The sequence below is a fragment of the Sinocyclocheilus rhinocerous genome, unplaced genomic scaffold (genome assembly GCF_001515625.1).
Source record: "Sinocyclocheilus rhinocerous isolate Xijiao unplaced genomic scaffold, SAMN03320098_v1.1 scaffold78, whole genome shotgun sequence".
Taxonomy (NCBI): domain Eukaryota; kingdom Metazoa; phylum Chordata; class Actinopteri; order Cypriniformes; family Cyprinidae; genus Sinocyclocheilus; species Sinocyclocheilus rhinocerous.
The window spans coordinates 18,691-26,298 of NW_015637122.1; positions in this window are offsets into that span (position 1 = coordinate 18,691).

Consider the following 7,608-nt stretch of genomic DNA (forward strand, 5'->3'; position numbering starts at 1 on the left):
TATATATATATTGCCTTCAAAAAGAGTCTAATTAAACGAATGAAATGTATTATTATTCCTTAGAGATTATCCAAAAGGCTTTATTATTATAAATATTATCATCAAAAATGTATTATTGATTATATGTATTAACCTTCAAAAAAATTGTCAATGTCAGTAAGTCTCTTAAAATATCTAATAGTCTTTTTTCATTTAAAGTAATAGTAAACTGGCATTTGGTGCAATTCAACAAGCATAATATTTATATAAAATAATTATTGAATTATCATTATTATAAAAAAATGTGTACAAACATCTTAAAGTAATCCAATAAAATTTACACTCACATGTATTCAAGCAATAAGGAAAGTAGGTTATTACTTTTTACATTACGTTTACACCACATCATATTTTTAGCCTTTAAGTTACTTTTTTTTTCTTGAAATAAATATGAAATTTTTCTTTACAAATGATACCACATATTTTTAAGTAAAATTTAAGTATGGAATTAAGTAAAATCTGTTTAACTAAGTTAAATATAAAATTAGCAAAGGAAATCAAATTAAATTAAGATAATATGTCTACTCAATAAAGTTATTACACAAATGAACACAGAGACCTCAATACTTGGTACACAATACACAATGAGGGTAACAATCAGTAGATAGTGTTTGAGTAGGAATGGGTCATTTTGAGTAGACAAAACAGCAAGTTACTAAACCTAACAACAAAAGCAACCATAAATAGAGTGTAAATACAACTCGAAAACAGTGACAATTTTAATCGTATTAATTATTCATGCACCAGTGCATGGTGGGAACAACGGGATCATAACTTTGATATTTACTTAAAAAAAATCTTTGTACACATAACAAACAATTCCAAGTAAAATATAGTTCAAACTTACTAATATAGAATTGACTCTTTTTTGAAATTCTTGCCTGAACTAAATTATTTAATGTAGAAATTACATTGTTGTTTGTTTTTCCGTAGCATTTACTTCACCATAAATCATCAATGTCAGTAAGTCTCTTAAAATATCTAATAGTCTTTTTTCATTTAAAGTAATAGTAAACTGGCATTTGGTGCAATTCAACAAGCATAATATTTATATAAAATAATTATTGAATTATCATTATTATAAAAAAATGTGTACAAACATCTTAAAGTAATCCAATAAAATTTACACTCACATGTATTCAAGCAATAAGGAAAGTAGGTTATTACTTTTTACATTACGTTTACACCACATCATATTTTTAGCCTTTAAGTTACTTTTTTTTTCTTGAAATAAATATGAAATTTTTCTTTACAAATGATACATTTCTAAGCTTCTTTGAAGACAGCTTGGGTTATAGTGCACAAGTCATGCAAAAAAAACTTCACTTAATTCACTTAATTAAGCTGTCATTGTATGTATATGAGGTGTGTAAAAACACAAACGTTTTTTACTTTGTGTTTAAAAATAACAGCACACAAATTTGGATGGACATTAGGGTGAATAACTGTAGGGTGTTAGGGACAATAGGGTGACAGCACTGAATTTTTTTCGTGTGTGAATTATTTCCTTAAGTACGTGACGGTCCGTGTGTACGACTACAGCGACTGTATTATGAATTCCAATGCACCTGCAGATTTTACACACACACACACACACACACACACACTGCGTGCCAGCGGCTGGGTGGGTACTTTTGACAAGGTGAACTTCACGCATCGTGTAAATGATGAATAACTTCACTGAGAACCAACAGTGAATGTCAAACTAAGAGAAAGGATACGGTCTCTCTCTGTATCTCTTTTACGTACCACCATTGCCTTTATCCTTCTCTTTTATGTTCATAAAACTAGAGGTCACTCTTTCAACTGGTTATGACATAGTGGCAACATTTTTCAAACCACTGAATGCAAAATAAACAAGGAGTCTTTTTTTCTTTAAGTCTTTGACCCCAAAACACAGCCATGATACGTGCACTGTTATTAGGGACATCTCAAGGACATATTTCAGTATTAAAGTGCAATCACATTTACTGTTGTTCGCTGAATTGTCATGGCCGAAACTGAGTCATTTCAATTGGAATACACACAACTGGGAATTTCATTTGATGGTGAAAAATTTCCACATGCAGATTTTGCATTGGTTTCAAGTTGATCACGTGAATTTACGACGTTGACCAACAGAAAGATGCTTGGTTTGAAAGTATCTTCTGTGTGAGCTGCACATCATACATCGCTAAACTATTGACAATAGACAAAGGACCTATTTTGCCTGAAATATTTCGAACCCAATTTGAAAACGTAAGCATATTATATATTTGTATGAATTCGTATGAAAACATTATTTTCAAGAAAGGAAGCATGGAGATCCACTTCTAACCCCCTTCTTTAAAATAATCGTCATTGGGGGCATAAACAGATTCTATGAAAACATGATATAGGAATCCTGGTGATCTAAAATTCAGCTTGACGGTGAAAGATTTCCACAGACAGATTTTACACCGGTTTCATGCTGATCATGCGGATTTGCTGCACTGAACAACAGAAGATTGCTTGGTTTGAAAATGACTTCTGTGTGAGCTACATGTATACTTTACACATCGCTACAGCATGGACAATAGACAATTTTTCTTTGCAGTAATTTCGCTAATGTTACCGTACTTTTCAACCGTTTTCAAACTGTTTTCAACTGATATATGATCAAAAAAATATATCCCAAAGACTTGGACCTGAGCCAAATCTAGAAACTAGAATAGCATACAGTATAGTGACTCAAGCAGAGGCATGTTTAGAATTTTGGGGGTCCTAAGCAAGTGGTCCCTGGGGGGGTCCCTCGGCAGAAATGTGTTCCGGGTGGGGAAATCGGTGAAAATCACGCAATTGCATGGTTTACATGGTGCCTAAACAAGCTACTGGACTATCTTGCAACCACCCAAAACACTTTAGCAACTTCATGGCAACACCTTATCAACCACCAGAATTGTGCGTTCTCACATTTATTTATTTATTACAGAAAATGTACAATTTTGGCTTTAGCCCAGTCTTCAATCAATATTAGTAATGCTAAAAGCATTTGGTTTACAATATACAATATGGGAGTTAAGGGAGATGGACAAGAGAGAGATATGGATGAAATGTGTTTGTATCTGTGAAAGAGAGAGAGTGCGAGCAAGAAATAGAGAGAGAGAGAAATAATAATGGTAATTTGGGCTTGTTTGTGCTCTGTTGCACTGCAGCTCTTGGCAAGGCTAATAACCTTTCATTACACGTTTCCTCTTTAGCCAATTAGAGCTGCCCTCTTCCTGCCTGCCTGCCTCTCCGCCAACCAACTCCACCCTTTCATCTGCGCTTTGGTCACTGATGCATATCTAATGAACGCATGCACACACACACACACACACACACACACACACAGTCTGGTTTACTTTCCTTGTGGGGACTCTCCATAGGCGTAAGGATTTTTATACTGTACAAACAGTATATATTCTATTTCCCTACACCAACCCCACACCTAAACCTACCCCTCACATACATACATCTCAAAAAAAAAAAAAAAAACTCATTTTGTATGATTTATAAGCTTGTTTCCCCATGGGGACCTCAATTTAGGTCCCCACAGTGACACAAGTCCCCACTGTGATTGAAAAACATGTACACTTTCCACCTGTGTGACACACCCATCCTCATAAACACTGGCTATGTTCAGAATATAACATATTACCATCTTATTACTGTTTCTGTAGTATATAGCATGTATACTGTGCACAATATGTGGATTATGGAATACCCGGATGACAAAATGCGAAATTTAGCAGTGTACAATGAAGCATTGCATTTCATTCGACTTAAACTTTAATTTTCAGTGTGTTGGATAAAATGGAAGTGATATCAGCTGTATTATTAATTTCTCTTTCATGACATATTGTTTGTTTAGACTGGCATAAGTTAAGACACAAACTAGAATATATGTATTTTTTGAAGATAGTGATGAACAATGTTGTGTACTACTAAAATGTAATAATACAGTAATACACACTTTTATAACAATAACGGTAATTAAAATGAAAACTTTTTTAAATTATTATCGGTAATTGAAATAAAGATAACATAAATATAAAATAAATATAAATAAAATAACGTAGAAATGTTGCTTTGTTTTAGCAACATTTAACACGTTTCAGTTGCGCTAAATACTAATATTGATAAAAGTTATATATATATATATATATATATATAAGCTAAATAAAAATGTAATACATTTACATTTTTATATATATAAATATTTTAGAATTATTTTATTATTTAAAAAAAAACTACTTCAAGAACAAAAGCACACAAATTGCTAAAACACAAAAAACCTAAACCTACCCCTCACATAAAACTTTCTCAAAAAAAAAAAAAAAACTCATTTTGTATGATTTATAAGCTTGTTTCCCCATGGGGACCTCAATTTAGGTCCCCACAGTGACACAAGTCCCCACTGTGATTGAAAAACATGTACACTTTCCACCTGTGTGACACACCCATCCTCATAAACACTGGCTATGTTCAGAATATAACATATTACCATCTTATTACTGTTTCTGTAGTATATAGCATGTATACTGTGCACAATATGTGGATTATGGAATACCCGGATGACAAAATGCGAAATTTAGCAGTGTACAATGAAGCATTGCATTTCATTCGACTTAAACTTTAATTTTCAGTGTGTTGGATAAAATGGAAGTGATATCAGCTGTATTATTAATTTCTCTTTCATGACATATTGTTTGTTTAGACTGGCATAAGTTAAGACACAAACTAGAATATATGTATTTTTTGAAGATAGTGATGAACAATGTTGTGTACTACTAAAATGTAATAATACAGTAATACACACTTTTATAACAATAACGGTAATTAAAATGAAAACTTTTTTAAATTATTATCGGTAATTGAAATAAAGATAACATAAATATAAAATAAATATAAATAAAATAACGTAGAAATGTTGCTTTGTTTTAGCAACATTTAACACGTTTCAGTTGCGCTAAATACTAATATTGATAAAAGTTATATATATATATATATATATATATAAGCTAAATAAAAATGTAATACATTTACATTTTTATATATATAAATATTTTAGAATTATTTTATTATTTAAAAAAAAACTACTTCAAGAACAAAAGCACACAAATTGCTAAAACACAAAAATAAGAAGGAAACTGAAAACAAAAGCTAATTCAAAATATTAATAAATACAATAAAATTATATAAATAATACAAAAAAAAAAAAAACACAACCTCCTTTTGCCCCACATGAATATATTTTTACATAGGTAACATTTATCATTACTACTCTTTTTTCCATTTCCTCTTTTCATTCATTTCTTGTTCTTTTTCAGCAATTTGTGCTGCATCATTTTTATGTACAAATGAGTTCTCTTTTGCAACCTCACAATGACTGTAGTGCTATTGTGTATGAGTGGGTGGATAAGAACTTTCGAAGTGATGGCATCATAATTACTGTTACGGTGTGTTTGTTTGAGCCATGACTGCAGCTCACACTGATTCTATTATGCAGATGTTTTTTTCTAGCACCGCCCATTTGATGCAGCACACTGTGACATCATACATTCCAAATGTTAACTGCAAAGGAATTCTCCAGTGATGCCAGTAGATATCAATGCATTAATCACAAAGGTTGAATTTGCTACGATTGCTAAAATAACAATAATAATAATAATTTATAAAAAATGGAAAAGAAGAAGGTTTGTCCACAAAGCATTGTTAACAATTAGCAATGTAAGATGAAATTGTGTCTGCTTGAATATTATAACTTAATTATAACTTAATTTGTGCCTTCTTATTTTTAAATTTACAGTAATATGGAACCATAAAATAATGATAATATATAACGTAATAATACTAATGATATAATATTGTAAAATTATATAAATCATATCACTTTACATGGTTATATTATATATATACATACTGTATATAAATACAGTAATTATATTTTCTTGCAGAAACTTTCTATTAGGAAATATTTATTTATGTATTTATTTATTGTCACTTTCCCAGAAAAAAATTTCACAAAAATAAATAAATAGATAGATAGATAGATAGATAAATAGATAGATAGATAGATAGAAGAAGACATAGGAGAAAATTGTAGAAAGATATTTTAGTTTTTCTTTCTCCGAATAAAAGGAAAAAGGGGCTGATCGTGTGATTGGGGTGTTGAGGTGATAAAATACAATGTTAATAATAGATGTGTGTGTGTGTGTGTGTGTGTGTGTGTGAGAGAGAGAGTGCTTTGGTAAAGGGTGATCTTTACTAATGGCAGTTTTATAACCCAACATAAACCCGTTATCTCCCACACGCAGATTTCAATCACACCGGGACCCCTATTACCATACTGCCCCCTTCACACACACACACACACACACAAACACACACATAAACACAGAGCAGTGCAGTCTCAGAGGATCTCTATTAGCATACTACCCCCTTCAAACTGGGCAGGGGGGTTAATCTAGACAAGGGGGATTCTTTAGCCCAAGGAAATAAGCACACACACTCATCCATCTTAATAAATAGAACATTTCAAAGCTGCGGGTTTATCTGTCTCCCTCTTTAACAGGCCTGTACATTTTAATGGGATTTAATTTGTGATTGGAGTAACAAAATGTGGTGCGTGTCCACTGGGATTCACGCTGACATCTAGGGGTTAATCTAGACAAGGGGGATTCTTTAGCCCAAGGAAATAAGCAAACACACTCATCCATCTTAATAAATAGAACATTTCAAAGCTGCGGGTTTATCTGTCTCCCTCTTTAACAGGCCTGTACATTTTAATGGGATTTAATTTGTGATTGGAGTAACAAAATGTGGTGCGTGTCCACTGGGATTCACGCTGACATCTGTGTGTGTCTTTAGAAAAGTGCCATTTACACTATTTTGTTAGTTTTGTTTGCTTAGACGAGCATCATTATTATTATTGCTCATACTTACGGTTTGAACACACTTGTAACCCCAAGCATTTAAATTTGGCATGTAACTGATCCTTTCAAACACATGCCAAGTTCTTGTATATACTTTTCAGTAAAGGTTTGCAATTTATGACTTCAACCCTATGACTTTAGTGACAAAAGTTCACATGTAATTTAAGTTTGTTTGTTTGTTTGTTTGTTTTTTTACATCATGGATTTTATAATTCATTAATATTGTTTTGGGAGAAAATAAACTCATCTGAACTACACCTAAACTAACCTTGCTTTAAAAAAAAAAAAAAGTTACATTGCAAGTCAAATTGTCTGATATTTATATTTTATTTTGTTTGTTTGTTTGCTTGCTTGCTTATACTGCATTTTGGTTGGCTGACATTGATTTGATGGGCAAAAGTTTTTCCAAATATTAATTTAAATGTTCAAATAAATATAATATTTTAACAAAACTACTTTAGTGATTTTCCCCTAAATAATAATAATAATTACTTCCAAATTACTTAAGTTTTTTTTCCCCTTTTTACCATTTTATCCTTTTTTCATAATCATGATATCATTAAAGTTGTATCATCCTTTTTTTTTTCGTCTTTATTCCAATGTATGTATGTATTTTAAAAAAATACATTAACAC